At 38.1% G+C, this 18,541-nt stretch overlaps 1 pseudogene; it reads right to left on the reverse strand.

Moving 5' to 3' along the window:
* Nucleotides 1-835: 835 nt before the first annotated feature.
* On the reverse strand, nucleotides 836-934 carry LOC142175638 (small nucleolar RNA R71; annotated as a pseudogene).
* Between the last annotated feature and the right edge of the window lie 17,607 nt (nucleotides 935-18,541).

Here is an 18,541-nt window from a genome sequence, read left to right on the forward strand (position 1 = left end):
AGAATTTTTTGCTGAACGTTTGAACTAATAATTGAGTGAATTTGAGAGACTCACTTGAACATTAGAAGTGAACTATCTAGAGTTAGATCCCGAACAATTATCTTGCACCTATCCTATCAAAACCTTATCTCCTCCCATTGATAACCCTCTTTGCTTATTACTTGTTTCAATTGTCATTAGCCAATATCTTTAGATTCTTAATTAATTTTAGTTAGACATCTTATAAATCTTAATTGTTGATCATCTTGGATACCTACCAATCTAGAAACTATGTGAATATTATTTAAATCCAATCCATGTGGATGCGATATTATACCATACTATATTTGATTAGCCAGCAGAATTTAAGTGTGTGCTTTGCGATATTAGAGATGCACAAATTATCTATGAAGAAGAGAGGGGTCGGAGAATTTCTCAAAATCAACCCTTGGTTACAGACCAGTTCGGGAATATAGCTCCCATGCCTGGGAGATCATTGGGCGACTATGCTAGACCGGTCTACAATCAGGGCTTATCAAATGTTAGACCACCTCCAATTGCAGCTAACAATTTCGAGTTGAATCAAGGGTTGCTTCAAACCATTCAGAATTGTTGTTTTTTCAGAGGAAAGATAAACGAAGATCCAAACACACATCTAATGGATTTTGAGGAGATTATGAACACCTTTCAATACAATGGGGTGTCACAAGATGCAGTGTACTTAAGCGCATTCCCCTTCTCACTTAAAGATGATGCAAAGTAGTGGCTTCGAAGCTTGCCCACGGGATTGATCAGAATATGGGAAGAGATGATCAGAAAATTCCTTGATAAATATTTTTCCTCAGCTAAAACGGGCAAGTTTAGAAGGGAAATCCATAACTTTTGCCAGAAAGAGACTGAAACTTTTTTTGAAGCATGAGAGAGATTTAAGGAGATTGTTAGAAAGTGTTAACATAGTGGAATTGAACTCTGGATGCAACTCCAGGACTTTTGGGATTGATTGACACTGGCCTCGCATAGAACATTGAGCAATACAGTTGGAGGCCCTTTGATGAAGAAGACTCCAGAGGAGATAGTTACAATTCTTTACGAGTTATCTTAAGATGCCAATCAGTGGCACTCTGAGAGTGCTGAAAGAAGTAGATCAACTAGTGTTCACCGAGTTGATGCTAATACATCTGTGCAGGCACAACTTGATGCTATGGCTTAAGAAATATGAAAGTTGGCCTTAGCCTCGATACAAAGTGAGCCTCATGCTGCCTGTGATATATGTGGAAGAGGACACCTTACTCATGAGTGTCAAGCCTCAACTGAGGAAGTGAATGCTGTGGGAAATTATAATTTTAATGCAATTGGTCAGAAGCACCCCGATATTTCATGGAGTTCACCTGGGGTACCGCTAATGCATGGCAACAAAACAACCCCAGATTTCAGGGATAAGGAGCTCATGGTTTTATGAATCAGCCAAGGCAGCAGTTTCAGCCTCAACAACCCAATCAGCCTGGTCTAGAAGATCTCATGAAGGCCTTCATTGTGAAAGCTGATGAAAGATTTGAAGTACAAGGGGCATCAATTCGAAATTTAGAGAAGAAAGTGGGACCGATTGAAACAATATTATCTGAGAGGGTTCTAGGCACTCTCCCTGCTGATACTGAAAGAAATCTCAAAGAAACGGTGAATGTTGTAACCTTGAGAAGTGGACAAGTGTTGAAAGACCCCACCCCGATCCAAAAAGATGTGATACTTGAAAAAGAAAGTGGGGAGAATCTGAAAAGTGATTATGACAAGAAGAAGAAGAAGAAGAAGAAGAAGAAGAAGAAGAAGAAGAAGAAGAAGAAGAAGAAGAAGAAGAAGAAGAAGAAGAAGAAGAAGAAGAAGGGCCCAATGAAAGCTGAGAAAAAGAAGAAGAAAGAAAAATTGAGAAGGAGGAATAGGAGGAGAGCAAGCATATGCATGCGTTACCTTTTCCTCAAAATCTATGTAGAGAAAAACTGGACAAACAGTTTGAGAGATTTATGAATGTACTGAAACAGGTTCATGTAAACTTACCATTCACAGAAATGCTCTCACAAATGCCTTCTTATGCTAAATTCTTGAAAGAGATCCTTACGAAGAAGAGGAAACTAGAGGAGATCTCAGTGGTCAAGATAACAGAGCATTGCAATGCAATATTGCAATAAGCTCCCACAAAAGTGTGGAGATCCAAAGAGTTTTACTATACCTTGCTCTTTAGGAACTATTAATTTTGATTAGTCTTTATGTGATTTTGGTGCCTCAATTAATTTAATGCCTCTATCTATTTATAGGAAACTAGAGAAGGAGGTTGGAGAGATAAGGTCTGCAACAATATCATTGCAGCTGGCAGACCAAATGACTTTAATACCCAAGGGGATAGTGGAAGATGTCTTAGTTCGGGTGGATAGGTTCGTATTTCCTATGGTTTTATAGTGGTGAATATGGAGGAAAACAAGGAGGTCCCCCTCATCCTAGTAAGATCATTCTTAGTGACGGGCAGAGCAATATTAGATATACATGAGAGGAAACTCATGCTTAGAGTGGGTGAGGGGTCTGTGACTTTCAAGATGGATGTAGAAAAGGGGGTGCAAAAAGGAAAACCAGCTGCAAGTGTTGAGTGGAAAGTGAAGGGCTCGAAAGAGAAGGTTGCGGCGAGTGAAAAAAGATAAGTGTGGGGGTGTATCCCAAAAAGGCTGAGCAGAATCTATATATATGGATGTGTGCATTAGTTCGGGCGCGAGGAATGGAGCCGGACTTCGACTCAGACCCTGACTAGATGTTCAGGAAAGTACCTTTACCTTATGCTTTTTAATTGTGTATCATGGGGGCATGCCACAACTTAAAGTGTGGGATGGGGGATATTTGTATGTATGTATTTTAGTTTTCGTTTTGTTAGTTGTGGATAGTAGAGATAGGAAAAAAAAGTGAAAAAAATGAGAACAATTTTAAAATATTCATTTTTTTCCCGATAATGGATATCATCGACAGGTTTCTTGAGGGATTAAAGTCGAAAGAAAAAAGACAAAAAGATTTTTGTTTGTACATAGTGTAATAATTCTCCCTTGGTTTTTCTTTATTTTCCGTCTCTTTTCCAAGGGTTTTGTTTGAACCGGGTGTAGTTAGTTTTATTTTTTTTAGGAGTAGGAATCCTTGTGTTGTGATTTGAATTGAAGGCAATATCTCTTAAATTTATTATGCTTTGAGAATAGTGAGTAGTTTAGTTGTGACGCTAAGGCTCAATTTTTTACTCTTGTATAAGTACCTTAAATTGTATCATCTTAACTTTGCTTAATTGCTTTGACTAGAGTGTCTTGATAGTCCAATCCTGAGTGAGTTATGTGCCATGTGTGTGTGAGGTTTGTGTATTCTGTGCATTGTATTTGATGTCTAGAACTTGCCTGTGTGTTTGCAAACCAGAATAGTAGTTTTATTCAGCCTTGGAAGTAATACCAGTCTCATAGCCTACATTATAACCAATTGAAGTCCTACTTGATCTTTGACAAAATGAGCTCAATTAGTAGAGTAGTACACTACGGGCAAGCCTATGGGACGTCTTTTGTGGCATATGAATGTTACTTCTGAGAGTGAGTAGATTGTTTCTAACTTGAGTTCCTAATTGTTCTTAAATTTTATTGTGTGCGGAACTACTCTCTATTGTTGTGTGAGAGCACTTAATTCACGAAGGTAAGGTAATGTCATTAATCTATGTGTTAGAGTAAGTGAGAGGGTTATAGAAATTTGTGGAGCTTTTGAGTCAAATCTTGAGGCAAGGATATTACGGTATTGTTCTTAATTTGTTTTAAATATTTTTGGTGTGATGAGATATGAGAGTTGTTGAAAAGGGGTCGTGTCTGTATGAAGTGTAGTTTGATTGCTCGAGGACAATCAATGGTTAATTGTGGGGTTTTGATGATACGCTATAATCTCGTATTTTAGTTGCTTATTGCACTCTAATTCACTGCAATTTATTTGTGTTTGAGCTTTAATTGGTAGTGTTTTGCCCTTATTGTGTGTTTTATGCCTTGTAGGAGTGATTCTAAGCTATGTAGATGTTGTGGAGCTAATTCGAGCTATTTGGAACTTTAAAGTTTGATTAAAAGCCCAAGGGATTAAGCTGGGATCGTGTTCGGGGGTCGAGGACCACGTCTGGACATCAAAAATCAAGTTTTGAGTAGTACTCTGAGAAATATACACTACTACGGCGCGTAGGGCGGCGCATCAGTGCAAATCCTGTTGCCTGATAGATGTTGAGCTCTCTGGATTTCCCCACTAATGCCCCGCATGGCGTGTCGACCCATGCGGCACGCCTGTGCAATTTTTACAGAGTGAAAGTCCTATTTCGGCTAGGAAAGGGTGATTTCATCTAGGCCTGACCCTACTTGGTATAAATACATGGGAAAACATTATTTTCTGGACTTTAGGACATACTTTGGACCGAGTGAGGCTAAGGAGGATTTGGAAGAATACAAGCACAAGGATTTCATCATTCCTTCCGCACTCAAGACCCGAGTTTGGATTGAATTTATGTTTTCCTATACTTTAATTTTATTTGTGATGAATTTCTCCATATCTATGGAGTAGTGCTATTTAGGGCTTGATGGATTTGGTGTATTGATGGTTGTTTGTGGATTATAACAACCTATCGGGTCGTTACACATAGCTTGTGATATCTTTGCATTATATTGTTCGTTGAGTTCATATATTCTTCTAAGTAATCGAAAGAGGCTAGTTGAATCATTGATTAAACCTAGTTAGGAGAATAACCGAAAGAGGTTTTCCTAAAGACCAATCCATTACGCATTCTTGCATATCTTCATGTGCTTAAATTGGTTCATCTTGTAAGGTTAAGACTTAATCGAGAGAGGAGTTTTTGCAGAACATTTGAACTAATAATTGAGTAAATTTGAGAGACTCACTTGAACATTAAAAGTAAACTATCTAGAGTTAGATCCGTAATAATTATCTTGCACATATCCAATCAAAACCCTATCTTCTCGAATTGATAACCTTCTTTGCTTATTCCTTGTTTCGATTGTCATTAGTCAATAGGTTTAGATTCTTAATTAATTTTAGTTAGACATCTTATAAATTTAAACTATTGATCATCTTGGATAGCATCCAAGTTAGAAACTACGAGAATATTGTTTAAATTCAATCCATGTGGATACGATATTATACTATACTATATTTGATTAGCGAGCAGAATTTAAGTGGGCGCTTTGTGCTCGTCAAATATTGTATTGAGTCGTGGTATTTTCATATCAGTATTTATGAGATTTTACTCTTAAGCTTTTTTTATTATGTTTTCAAACTTAAAGAATGCGTGGTTTATTATGATTGTCGGCTTGCCTAGTACTGCGATAGACGCCATCACGACATGTAAGATTTGGGTCGTGACACTTAGCTTAGTTATAGTACTCTTTCTAAGTGTAGTTATTTTTGTAAACAAACTAAAAGTTGAAAAAAAATGAAAATTGAGAAAATGTTTTAGAAAACTTGGACTTTTCTTGACGATGGATCTTGTGGACAACTTTCTTGAAGGATTAAAGTTCCATGAACAAAATCCAAAAATATTTCCTTTTTGTTCTAGTTAATTTTAGTTAGGTAATAATTCCCCTTGGTTTTTATTTGTGTATCATTTCTTTTTCAGGGGATGTAACTCGAACCGGGTATATTTTTCTTATATTTAGGATTAGATTTTTTTAGGAGTAGTAAAAGAGCGAGAAGAAAACCTTTGTGACTTGTTTGATACTAGCATAATTAGATATGATCTTGAGTAGTTCCTCTGAGTGCTTGAATAATGAATAAAATAGCAGAATTTCTGACACCTAAGCTTAGGGTTGGGACTTTGTATATAGCTTATTCTTATTTTGTTGTTCGCTATGATCCTATCTATCTTAGAGTAGAATTGATCCATCTTGATTGATACTTGTGTCGTGTGGGGTGAGGATATCTTACATATATTCCACGTTTTGAATCCTAGTCTACAACTTGCCCTGCATATTATTGAATCGAAATAAAAATATTTCTCTGTTTAGAAGATGATAATAGACTTTCTTTGATATGTCTTGTGAATTTTAGCCTTTTCAGATATTGTACCACTAGTTAGCCCTTTGAGCCTGTAGCCTTTTGTTTGGAAGCCGTATTTTTGCCTTGATTCATTTGTTGAATCCCTAGTTTTTGCACCCTGCTTCCTTGAGCATTGTTGCTTAGACTGTGATATTAAGTGATAAATTTGAAGAAAGGGATGATCAAGTAAAACATGGTGACCAACGATAGCTGAAAAGTGGTGAAAAGGCCCTCTTGAAAAGAATGTAGTATGAAAAAAAATAATGAAAGAAAAATTGCTTTGAAAAATAAATATGATTGAAACGTTCTTGATACGAGGGAAATACTTGTGAAATAATTGATGAAGAGAGGGCTGAAAAATAAAGTGAATAGTAGAAAATAATGGGTGATGAAGTCTAAAAGTGTAAAGTGCTTAGGGAAGTGTAAGTCACTATTATATAATTCTCCTACCCGTCCCCTAGCCAACATTACAACCCATTAAAGTCTTATTTGATTCTATTCGCTCACACTTAATTAGTAGAGATGTACATAGTGGGCAAGCCTATGGTTCTTTGTGCATACATGTGAATTCGTTTGTGAGTGCAAGAGTTGTTCTTTGATGTGAGGGAACTGGTTTCATGATAGATAGGTGATGCTATTAGCTTTAATTGACAGAGTAGATGAGCGAGCTTAAATTTAGTGAGTTAGAGTCCCCCTCTAAGGTTAGGAGGTTAGAAGTTTGTTGTTGTTTATAACTCGTATGTCTTGCAGGATGATCAGGCCTAATTGTTAGTATCAATCGAAGTGGTGGTGTTTCTAGGCTTGATTTATTTAGAGTGATTTTAATGATTACTCGAGGACGAGCAAGATTTTAAGTGTGGGGTGGTGATTATCACGGCCCAAAATTCATAAAGGTCGTGATGGCATCGGACTCCACTATCAGGCTAGCCAACAATAAATAATTAATTAGGTTCTCATTTTGTTACTTTTGAAATCATATTTTCCTTCAATTAAACAGCAAAAGATGGAGTTTACAAAGTAAATTATAATATTTTCGACAATTTCAATACAAGACAACCCATAATCACCCCAAAACCCGGTGTCATAAGTGCATGAGCATCAACTAGGAAGATAAAATAAAATACAACACCTGTCCAGAATACAAATTAGACAAGAAAATACATAAGAAACTTTGAAGGGGACTCTACTGGCTGCGGATCGTAAATGAAAATGCAGCTCACCTAAGTCTCCGCATTTAACCACACGTCTGCGCCCGGGACGCTGCTAGTCATATATGCACCTGCACAAAAATGTGCAACAAGTGTAGTATGAGTACGTAAATCAACGTGTACCCAGTAAGTATCCCGCCTAACCCCGAAGAAGCAGTGATGAGGGGTGACTTCGACACTTACTAGTGGTCCAATAATATCGGGTACAGTAAAGAAGTGAATGAATATGAGTCAGAGTAAATATATAAAACAAACAAGTATAAAATATGTAGTACATTTTTCCTCGTTACAATTTACTCAAGCTCTCAACTAGCAAGTTCCCTCCGTAACTGGAGCATATATATAGATATAGTGGATTTCATCAAAGAGATTGTCATAATCCAAATCAGGGAAAACACTCAGATACACTGGCTTCTTGCCAAACGTTACACACGATTCTATGAGGAATATATATATATAGGGTCGAACAGCGCGAACCATAGATGCATCTATTAACCTGCCGAGGCGAACGGGCCACTCCCATGAGAGTGTGGTACATAAATCCTGCCGAGGTGAACGGCCCGATCCCATAAGAGTGGTAGAAGGAAATACCCTGCTCGCGAATCATACGTGCGACGCGGTCAAATATAGATTTAAGGAATCTTCCCGCTCGCGGATCATACTTGCGATGCGGTCAAATATAAATTTAACATTAAAATCATATCTCTTTCTTGATTCTTTTCAAAATAAGGGAAATTCAGCTTGTAGTTTTTTAAGGAAATTACCCCGCTCGCGAAACGTACATGTGACGCGGTTACACATAGATTTCTTAAGCTATTATAGCATTATTCAATCCTTTTCGAAATTACGAAATTCAAACGAAACCTTTTAAATCTTAAGTTCTTCAATTTCAACTCCTTTCAAAACATTTAATAAGCAGACTAAATCTCTCTCCCTCTCAAGGCAAACAATAAACATAAATTAATAATAATATCAACAAGGCATGATGTGAGCCTAAAGCTACCTATACGTAGGCATAGCTAGTAGCTACGTATGAACTCTCGTCACCTCATACGTACGTGGCCCCCACAAATAGAAGTACAGAATAATTTAGTTCACCTATGGGGTTAATTCCCCCTTACAAGGTTAGAAAGGAGACTTACCTCGCTCCAAAATTTCATAACCAGCTCCCAAGCCATTCAATCAACTCAAATTGATTCCCAAAGCTCCAAAACTAGTCAATAAATGAGAAAATCCATAAATATATATTATAATACTCAGTATAATCCTATTTACAACAATTCCCAACTCTGTTCGAAAAGTCGATAAAATCACCCTCGGGCCCACGTGCCCGGATTCCGAAAATTTTCAAAGATAATCATTACCCATAACCTTATGAACTCAAATATATGACTTATGTCCAATCCCATGCTCAAATTCGTGGTACAAATCCAAAAATATCACATTCTAGATTTTCTACCAAAACCCCACAATTTCAACTAATTCTCATGTCTAAATCCATATATAAACCATGTATTTAACTTGCAATAGGTGGGAATTAACTTACCTCCAAGTTTCTGGGTGAATGCTCCTCTCAAGAAGCTCCAAAGAACGTCCAAGAAGGAAGAGATGAACAAACAATGCTCAAATCGCCACTTTAAACACTCACTACCCAGCGATCATCGCGCCCGCGGCAAAATCCTCCGTGCCTGCGGTGTCCGCGCCCGCGATGGATTTCTCGCACTTGCGGCTTCGCACCCGCGGCAAAATTCTTCGTGTCTGCGGCTTCGCGCCTGCGATAGACTTTTCGCACCTACGGCTTCACACCCTTGGCAAAATTCTTCGCTGCCCGCGGCTTTGCACCTGCGATGGATTTTTCTGTCCTGCGGCTTCGCACTCGCGGCCCTTTTTGCGCAGGTGCGATCACACCAGATATCAGTTGCCTCAACTCTTCTTCAAATTCCAAATTCGATCCGTTAACCACCCGGAATCCGTCTGCGGCCCTCGAGACCTTAACCAATTATACCAACACGTCCCAAAACACATTACAAACTTAGTCGAGCCTTTAAATCATATCAAACAACATCGAATTCATGAATCGCACCCCATTCCAAGCCTAATGAACTTTAGAATTTCAAAATTCTATATTCGATGTCAAAACCTACCAAACCACGTCCAATTGGCCTCAAATTTTGCACACAAGTCATCTTTGATATTACGGACCTACTCCAATTTCTGGAATCAAATTCTGACCCCGATATCAAAAATTTCACTCTCGGGCAAACTTTTCAAAATTATCCGAATTTCCAACTTTCGCCAAATGATCCCAAAATGACCTACAGACCTCCAAATCCACTTCCGGTCACGTTCCCAATACCGGAATCACCATACGGAGCTATTCCCAGACTCAGAATTCCAAACGGACATCAATAAAATTGAAATGCACTTTAACCCAAATTTGTGGAATTCTTCCAAAAATGCTAACCTCCACAATAGGTGTCGAAACTCTCCCGGGGTCTAGAACCCGATCTGAACATACGCCCAAGTCCGAAATTATCATACAAACCTGTAGGAACCTTCAAATCCCTATTCTGAGGCTGTTTACTCTAAAATTCAATCTTAGTCAATTCTTCCAACTTAATGCTTTCGAAATAAGAATTTGCTTTCCAATTCAACTCTGAACTTCCCGAAATTCAATTCCGAACACGCGTACAAGTCACAATACCTGAAGTTAAGCTGCTCATGGTCTCAAACCACTGAACAACGTGCTAGAGCTCAAAACGACCGGTCGGGTCGTTACAGTGATGCTCAGCCAACAAAATGCATATATTTAATCATTGTTGTCTCACATTCTATTGCTTTTAATCATCTTTTGATTAGTAATTATATTACTTTATGCTTAATATTATATTCTAACTGTGTAGGAATAAAGCGGTATGAAGATAAAGAGACTTGGAGAAAAATTAAATAAAACGCGAAAAAAAAAGAAAGGAAAACAAACGAATTAAAAAGAAGGAGAAAAGGGGGAGACACCCTTTGGTATTTGCCCCCCCAAGTGGAAAAGAAGAAAGAAATGAAAAATGATTGAAATAGGAGGCAGCAAACTCATTGGATCCAGCACCAGTCTAAAGCCTGGTGCTGGCCTGGACGAGGCGTTGCGAGATCTTTCCTATTTCGCTCGGGACGAGGTTATTTCGGCCCAACACGGTCCCAACTCGTATAAAAAGGATTATAAACCTAATTGGGAGGATATATAACATATTTTGGGATGAGATGATGCCACTTTGTAGGGGAGAATGCAAACCACGCTTGGAGGAGGCTTTCCACTAATCTTTCTTCTCTTCTCTTTCTTTAATCTCATAGTTTATTAGTTCTAGAGTTGTGGGGGCTACATGAATGTTGTATTTGAATTGTTCTTATTGCTTTATCATATTGGTTTATTCATTCAATCTTGTACTTAATTATTTGATTGTTTGATCACCAATTAAATACTATCTACAAATCTGGGATTGAACTCGAGAGAGAGAGAGAGAATTTTAGATTGCATATAGAATTGAGTAGAGCAAGATCTTAAACCTGAGCATCGAGAATGGATTTGCGGTTAGGATAGGGATATACCTAATTGCCTTGCTTGGTTATTATATGGCAATTATTAATGTGTTCTTGTTAATCCTAATTCCATAGGAATATAGGCTTTATGTTAGCTTAAAAAGGCGAGTGGTACTTCGGAAGAATACTACGACTACGGGTAATATTAACCCTGTCAATCAATAAATCAGATAAATTATTAGAAAATTTAAGTGGAAAACTCAACGGGATTGTTAACTAACCCATAGCTCTGGAATATGTTCTCCCATTGAATTCGTCTCTAAGTTTGCAAACTTGTTTTCTGTAATCGCTTATTTTACTACTCTAGATTAGATTTAGTTAAATATTCATACTTTAAAAAATTGCTTGAATAGATTATTTGTCTTAGATTAATTTTGTAAATAGTTAATTACAAGTCCTTGTGGGTACAATATTTGGACTTACAATGCTATATTACTTGTACGAACACGTATACTTGCACGTGCATATTAGGAGTAACATACAACCGAGACCTCCTGAGGCCACGTACGATATAATGAATACATAAGACTTTACCTAGTACTCTATGAGGGCTGGTACGATATGATATTATATGCCCCAAAGAGTGGATGAACATGATATGAGATGATATGTCCTAAAGAGAGATTGAATGATATTATATATATAATACATAGCCCCAATGAGTGGCTTGACCTTTTTTTTTTCAAAACTTCCATACATTTATGATTTATGGATACCACAGTATACAACTCGGTGGCTTATCTTCAGCACTCAGGTTGAAATTGTGCATCCATATCTCTTATGTTATGCCTTTGGTTTACATACATTATCAGCCTTACACATTCAGTACATTTTTCGTACCGATAGACCTAGTGACGTCCCTTCCTGAGTAAAGTGCGTGTTTCAGCTATTGGTTGCCTCACTCCACTTCTCTAGAGTAGATATACAGAAGTCGATAGATACCAAAATATATGTTTCTCTTGTTTTGGGTATGGTGGGGCCCTCTTTTGACCAAGTTATGTATTGCGGCACTCTTAGAGGCTTACGGACTAGTGTCTAGTGTGTATGTAAATGTTGATTATGACCCTGTTGGCAAAGATTGTGTATATGCCGCGCCCTTTCTTTCTCGCAAAATTAGGTTTCGACATGTGACAACTCTTTTAAAGGAAGGGGTTAAAAGAGAGAATCGCCACCTAACGGGTTTGAGGTGCGTTAGGGAACCTATTTAAAAGTAACTCTAGTTTAACCAGTTTGCGTCACCAAAGATCGGGTAAGGGCTCAAATTATCTCGAGGAGAAGGTGTTAGGTATTCCTCGAGGTCCACAACTGTGGGTTCCGACCGAACTCGAATTATATGAATTAGTCCAAAATAAAGAGAAAAATACAAGAAGTTGGCCAATTATTATCAGAAACCTACTAATAAACAAAAAAATTGATTTTAAGACAACATGGGGGGTCCTAAGTTTTTTTAGCCTAAAGGATCACCCCGTGCAACATAAATAATACTTCGTAACTCCCTCGAGATGGGGTGTTACTGGTAATATTCTGCGGGAATAGACTATTATCTCCTGCTACCCGATTACTATCTTTAAGTTTTTACCTAAAGCGCACTAGTTGATTCTAAACCGTGCCCTATGCGTGCACTACCTGTCCCATGCATATGGCCCAGGAGGCGTTTTGACCTCTATTTTGGATGGTTTCTAGACTTAACTTAGGCTGCTCAGAAATGATAAAACTAGGTTACATATAAAACAAGTTGGACTTCATGTGAAGGCAATTAAGGGCTCAAGTTAGCCTCCACACTTAGACAACAAATACACGCAAACAAATTAGGCGTTCGATAGTTTCAGAATTAATATAGTTTTAAATCCTATAGTCATGGTTTCTAGGTGATTCTGGATTTTAAACGTACAGGCTGTGTCGCTTTGCATATCACGAGTATTACAAATCCTATAGGCATGCTTTCTAAATTGTTTGCGCAGTAAAGCAGTGAGACAGTTGGTAGTTCAAAATTGCCAGTGTTTGTTTTTGTCAACAAGCTTTTAGGCGAGAAGTAGGATCCTATAGGCAGGATTTCTAGGAATTGGCAATTGAAACTAGTTATTTATCCTTTCATTCCTATAGGCATGCTTTCTAGGCGAGCAATTTAATGGGAATGGTGGTAATAGTAGATAATTCGATTACAGTCCTATATGCATGACATCTATGTGAATATTATAAAGAGTAGGTATTTATTACTTAACGTAATCCTTTAGGCATGATATCTAACATGAAGCAATTTGAACGAATAATTACTGTGTTGCAGTATAGTAGGAAGATAATAATGTGAGAGTGTAACATGAGAACATGTGAGATTATTTATGTCCTATAGGCATGCTATCTAACAAAATACATAGAACCAAAACATGTTGAACAAATTAAACACTCAAATCCTATATGCATGATTTCTACCCTTTTCATGCAAACACTAGAATAGACCCATTTTCCTAATTTTTACTAATATCCCAATTGTTATTACAGAATTATTATAGGCCCAATACTGAATAAAACTACAAAAAAAAGATACAAATAACTATAGTGGGCCTAAGACAGGCCCAAAGTGTACCTAGCACAGCCAGGCTTTTAGGTTTGTATCCATACAGGTTTCAACATAGCCTAGAAATCACAAGAGCACTTGGATGATACCCAACAGCCATAGTTGATTAAAAAATTCAGAAAACAGTCATTTACACAAGCCAATTAGCTTATTCAGTAGGCATAGAGAGGGACAAAATTGAGCGATCAAGAAGAAAGTGACCAAGAACTTTAGGCCCTAGTGTGTCAGAGTGCACAAAGGTCTCAAAGTGGACCCCAAGCAGTGCTCACACTAGGGAGGTTAATAGAGAGGTTTTAGGAGGCCTTGGCTTTCAGCCGGCCAAGAATTAGAGACTCAAAATAAGGAAACAACCAATGAAAATAGTAGCAAAGTAACAAAGTTTAGAAAAGTGCATTTACATTTTTTGGAGTCAAACACTACAAACTGATCACATAATGGACATATCAACACAGAGGGTGCATGAGTTCAAGAAACTAATTGATGCTGCAAGTTATCACATAACACATTGGGGCAGGGTATATTTGTAAGAGGCAAGGAGTCTTAAACTTCTGGGATTACAAAGTTAATGAGCAAAGAGATATTAGGCCAGCAAGACAAACAGTTATCATTAAATCAATAAGTTCAAACCTAAGGATCAAGTTATGCTAAACACTAGGGATTAAACAGTACAACTTATACTAATGAGGCAAGCAGAAACATAATTTAGGCAAAACTAGTCTGAGAGGTTCCACTTAATTGCTAGGAGTACAGAATTGAGCAGAGTGAGAACATACTAAGTGACAAACATAGTCATAGGAGCAAATTATAACTAGAGTGAAAGATTTAATAGATTAGGGCATACTAATAACATAAATTAATCACTAAGAAATTCAGAATCAGGCAGAAAATAGGATTAGGTCACATAGCCAATGCAAACACTCAGATTGTCAACACATTAAGCTAAACATGCTTCAAACTGTCCAAATTGCCTAAGTTAGATACAAAGACATTTTTAGAACCAACAGTTTTGGCGTGAGACAATGCTAGAGAATTCATGCTATAGGCAGAATCATATATGAAGAGAGTCAAGGGATTATATCAAGTCATACAATTTCAGAAAACATAGATATGCTAATTAGAACATATTGGAATAAACATTGTGAAGGTTGAGAAACTAACTAGTTATTGCTCAACAAACAAGAAAAGAACGTCAATATGACCCAGAATCCGAGATGCATCAAGTTCCCAAGGGTTTCAAAGAATTCAGGGCAGTGCTCACACCTAAGAAAGGTCGGAAAAGCAGGAAATCCGGTGGCCTTGGCTTTCAGCCGGTCAAGCGCCAAAAATAAGAGAATGAATGAACACAGAGTAAAGCCCTAATTTTTTAGTAGTGATTTTAGCGATTGAAGTCCTCTTTAGAAGGGAATGGGGGAGGGGTTTATATAGTAGTAAAATCGAACATCAAACAAGGGAGACAGAGTGATTTAAGCAACAAATAAGGTAAATAAACATGCAAATCAGTCAAAAATCAATTTAAGGGATCTGTAAACCCTAGTTTTTAGAAAAAGTGAAAATCAACAGAATATAAATAAATAATCGGACTCACAGTAGCATAGGACGAATATAGACAGAATAATACACAAAATGAGGGGTTTGTACCAATTTTGGTTCGATTTTGAAGAGATATTCTTGCCATGTTTAGGCAAGCACTATAGGAGAACAGGCAGTACCAAAAAGGGATCGAATATGGCAAGAAGTGATAATCAAATCCCATATTCAGTGGGATTATGAGAAGATGTTAAGGGCGACGAGTTTAGTGTTCTTCATAAAGGGAGGGGAGGTTGAGAGAATATGAGGGTGGCGGCTTATGGGATTATAGGTTAGGGTTTCTAGGAGGGTAATTAAAAGGGAGAGAAATAACAAGGGTCGTTGATCTTGAGAGATCAACGGCCAGGATTAAAAAAAGTGAGTGGGGGGGGTCAGTTAACGGGTACCGACCGGGTTTTTGGTTTAAGGGGTTGTTGGTTTGAGCTGGGGTAATTGGGCTAGGATATTGGGTTTTTTGGGCCATTTATTTGGTCCGAAATTGTTTAGAAATTGGGGCTAGTTTTTAAATACCCAATATTTATCAAAACATAATTTAAAAAGTAATTAATAAATAACAAAAATATTATTTTTACACTAAAATGATTGAAAATAATAACTTGGCATTATAAAAATATAAAAAATTATTTTGGCACAAATAATGTAATTATACATGAATGTAGGCTATTATTGCAAAAATATGCAATTAGTTTAAAAATGCAAATGTAATTATAAAAAAATGGAGTAAAATGTTATACAACATACATGTTGGTGTAAACAATAATTTTGGATGATTAAATCATCATAAAAATAATTTTAAGGATAATTATTGGATATTTATACAATAAAATACAGAAAGAAATTAATTTAAAGCTTTTAAAAATTATGGAAAATTATGAAAAAATGCTTGTATAGGTTTATAAACTAAATGATGATGCAAATATACTATTTTTAAAACTATATATATATTAAAAATATGAGAAAAAAATTGGGTATCAACAGCTGCCCCTCTTTACCCGTGAATGATGAAAGAGTTGTCGGGTAAAGAAATGATGACCGATTTTGACCGAATGGGGTGATTTGATAAAATAGAGGCCGAACTCCGGTTTCTGAGTTGCCTACATATTCCTGATTTTACGGGAATCAGTCCGTGTGTAGTTCTGGATCCAACGGTGGAATAAGCCGATGGAGTTGTTATTGGAACGGACAAGCTCTTCTGGATAGGACGATATCAGAATGGTGAATGGATGTACCTTGGAATGGTTATGGATATTTGAACGGTTATCAGATAGGAATGGGTAATGGACGGTGATTGGCTGTATTTGAGGTAGTTACAGGGTGTGAATATTGAACGAAAACTGGAGCGAAGATTGCTCCCGTTGGGAGAACGATTACCTCCTGGATTACCTGCAAAACTTAAATACAATGCATGTAGGTGTATATTGTGATAATTTAAACATGATTCAAATTCCCTTTTGACCACGAAAGTTGTCTTTGGACGATGGGGATGATGTCCTTAGACCATGATGTCCTGGGCCATTAATTGCGTGATAAGGGATTCGCAGGCCATGAAATGATATTCTCGGGCCATGAAAATGGTGCCTCTGAACTATGACGCCTTTGAATAATGATGTGCGATATTGAGAGATCCTCAGGCTATGGCATGGTGTCTTCCCGCTATGAGGATGAAGTCGTCGGACTATGACGCCTTCGAACAAAATGGCGGCATTTCAGCCCATGAGATGCAAAGACATGACGTTTGGATATGCGAAGCGAAACAAGACAGAGCTTAGTCTTGAGTAAGATAGGGGGAAGAGCTTAGCCCCGAGGTGGAGAATAGTGCTAGATTTCAAGTAGCATAGCATTTGGGGTTTCGCAAGGAAAGGCAGATCTTAGCCTTATGCGACTAGGGAGACAATGCTTAGCCTCATGCGAAGTAGGAGACGATGATTAGTCTCATGCAATTGAGGAGGCACGGCTTAGCCTCATGCGGGATGGGAGACAATGCTTTGTCTCGTCCAAGGAAAGGTAGTGCTTAGCCTTGTGAAAGATGGAGACAGGGCATAGCCTCATGCAAAATGGAGACAATGCTTAGTCTCATGCAGGGGAAGGCAGTGCTTAGCCTTATGCAATTAAGGAGGCAGGGCTTACCTCATGCAAAATGGAGACAATGCTTAGTCTCATACAGGGGAAGGCAGTGTTTAGCCTTATGCAATTAAGGAGGCAGGGCTTAGCCTCATGCAAAAATGGAGACAGTGCTTAGTCTCATGCAGGGGAAGGCAATGCTTAGCCTTATGCGATTAAAAAGGCAGGGCTTAGCCTCATGCAAAAATGGAGACAATGCTTAGTCTCATGCAGGGCAAGGCAGTGCTTAGCCTTATGCAATTGAGGAGGCAGGGCTTAACCTCATGCAAAGGTAGAGATAATGCTTAGTCTCATGCAGGGGAAGGCAGTGCTTAGCCTTATGCAATTAAGGATGCAGGGCTTAGCCTCATGCAAAATAGAGACAATGCTTAGTCTCATGTAGGGGAAGGCAATGCTTAGCCTTATGCAATTAAGGAGGCAGGGCTTAGCCTCATGCAAGATGGAGACAATGCTTAGTCTCATGCAATGAACAGATAATAAGTAGTAGTAGAGTATTTCTTAGCAGGAAATGTGTTTGCGATTGGCACCTTTATCGTTATGAAGACAGTGATTCTAAGGTGTTCCCGAATTTGAGAATATTTCTTTTTCCTGCATCCAAAGGATAATCATGAGTTTTACGGGGGAAGGTTGGTTTGTGCCTCCGCCCGCCTGCTTTGCTTTGCTATGTATCGTAGTCCTGCTTGAGTTACCACGGGTAGCATCTGGTTGTTTCGTAAAAATAAAGTTTTCGAAAATGTGCGTGCATATGATGAATGTAGTTATTTAAAATACATTAGTATGCAATATCGGATAAATTAGATGGACCAATAATTGTTACACTTTAGAGACATTGCGACTTCCTTAGAATTTTGAGGGTCCTCCTCAAATTTCTGCCCCAGTTTACTTAGGCGATTCTCTAACTATTCTGCATTAGATGGCGTTGGATGGACTTGCTCCGCAATTTTGAGGGTCCTCCTCAAAATTCTGCCCCAGTTTCTGGTTGTGGGGAAAATGAAAATTTTATTGAATTGTCACTGAACACACTGGGCAACCTACGTATCCCCTCTTAAATGGGAATCAGGCCGAGCGTAGTTCAATTACATCAAATGAAGAAATGCGAACATTCTAAACATAATATCTTTTGACTGCATCTGAGTTGATAGGCTTTGGCCAAATCTCTCCATCTATTTCTGTGAGTATGAGTGCTCCTCCTATTAGTACTCTGTGAACCATGTAGGGCCCTTGCCAATTGGGTGAAAATTTCCCTTTGGCTTCATCCTGATACGGGAAGATCCGCTTCAGCACCAGCTACCCCGGTGCGGACTGTCTAGGTTTGACCCTTTTGTTGAAAGCTCTTGACATCCTATTCTGATAGAGTTGACCATGACACACTGCATTCATTCTTTTCCCATCAATGAGA

This window comes from Nicotiana tabacum, chromosome 21, assembly GCF_000715075.1.
Source record: "Nicotiana tabacum cultivar K326 chromosome 21, ASM71507v2, whole genome shotgun sequence".
In the NCBI taxonomy this organism is placed as follows: domain Eukaryota; kingdom Viridiplantae; phylum Streptophyta; class Magnoliopsida; order Solanales; family Solanaceae; genus Nicotiana; species Nicotiana tabacum.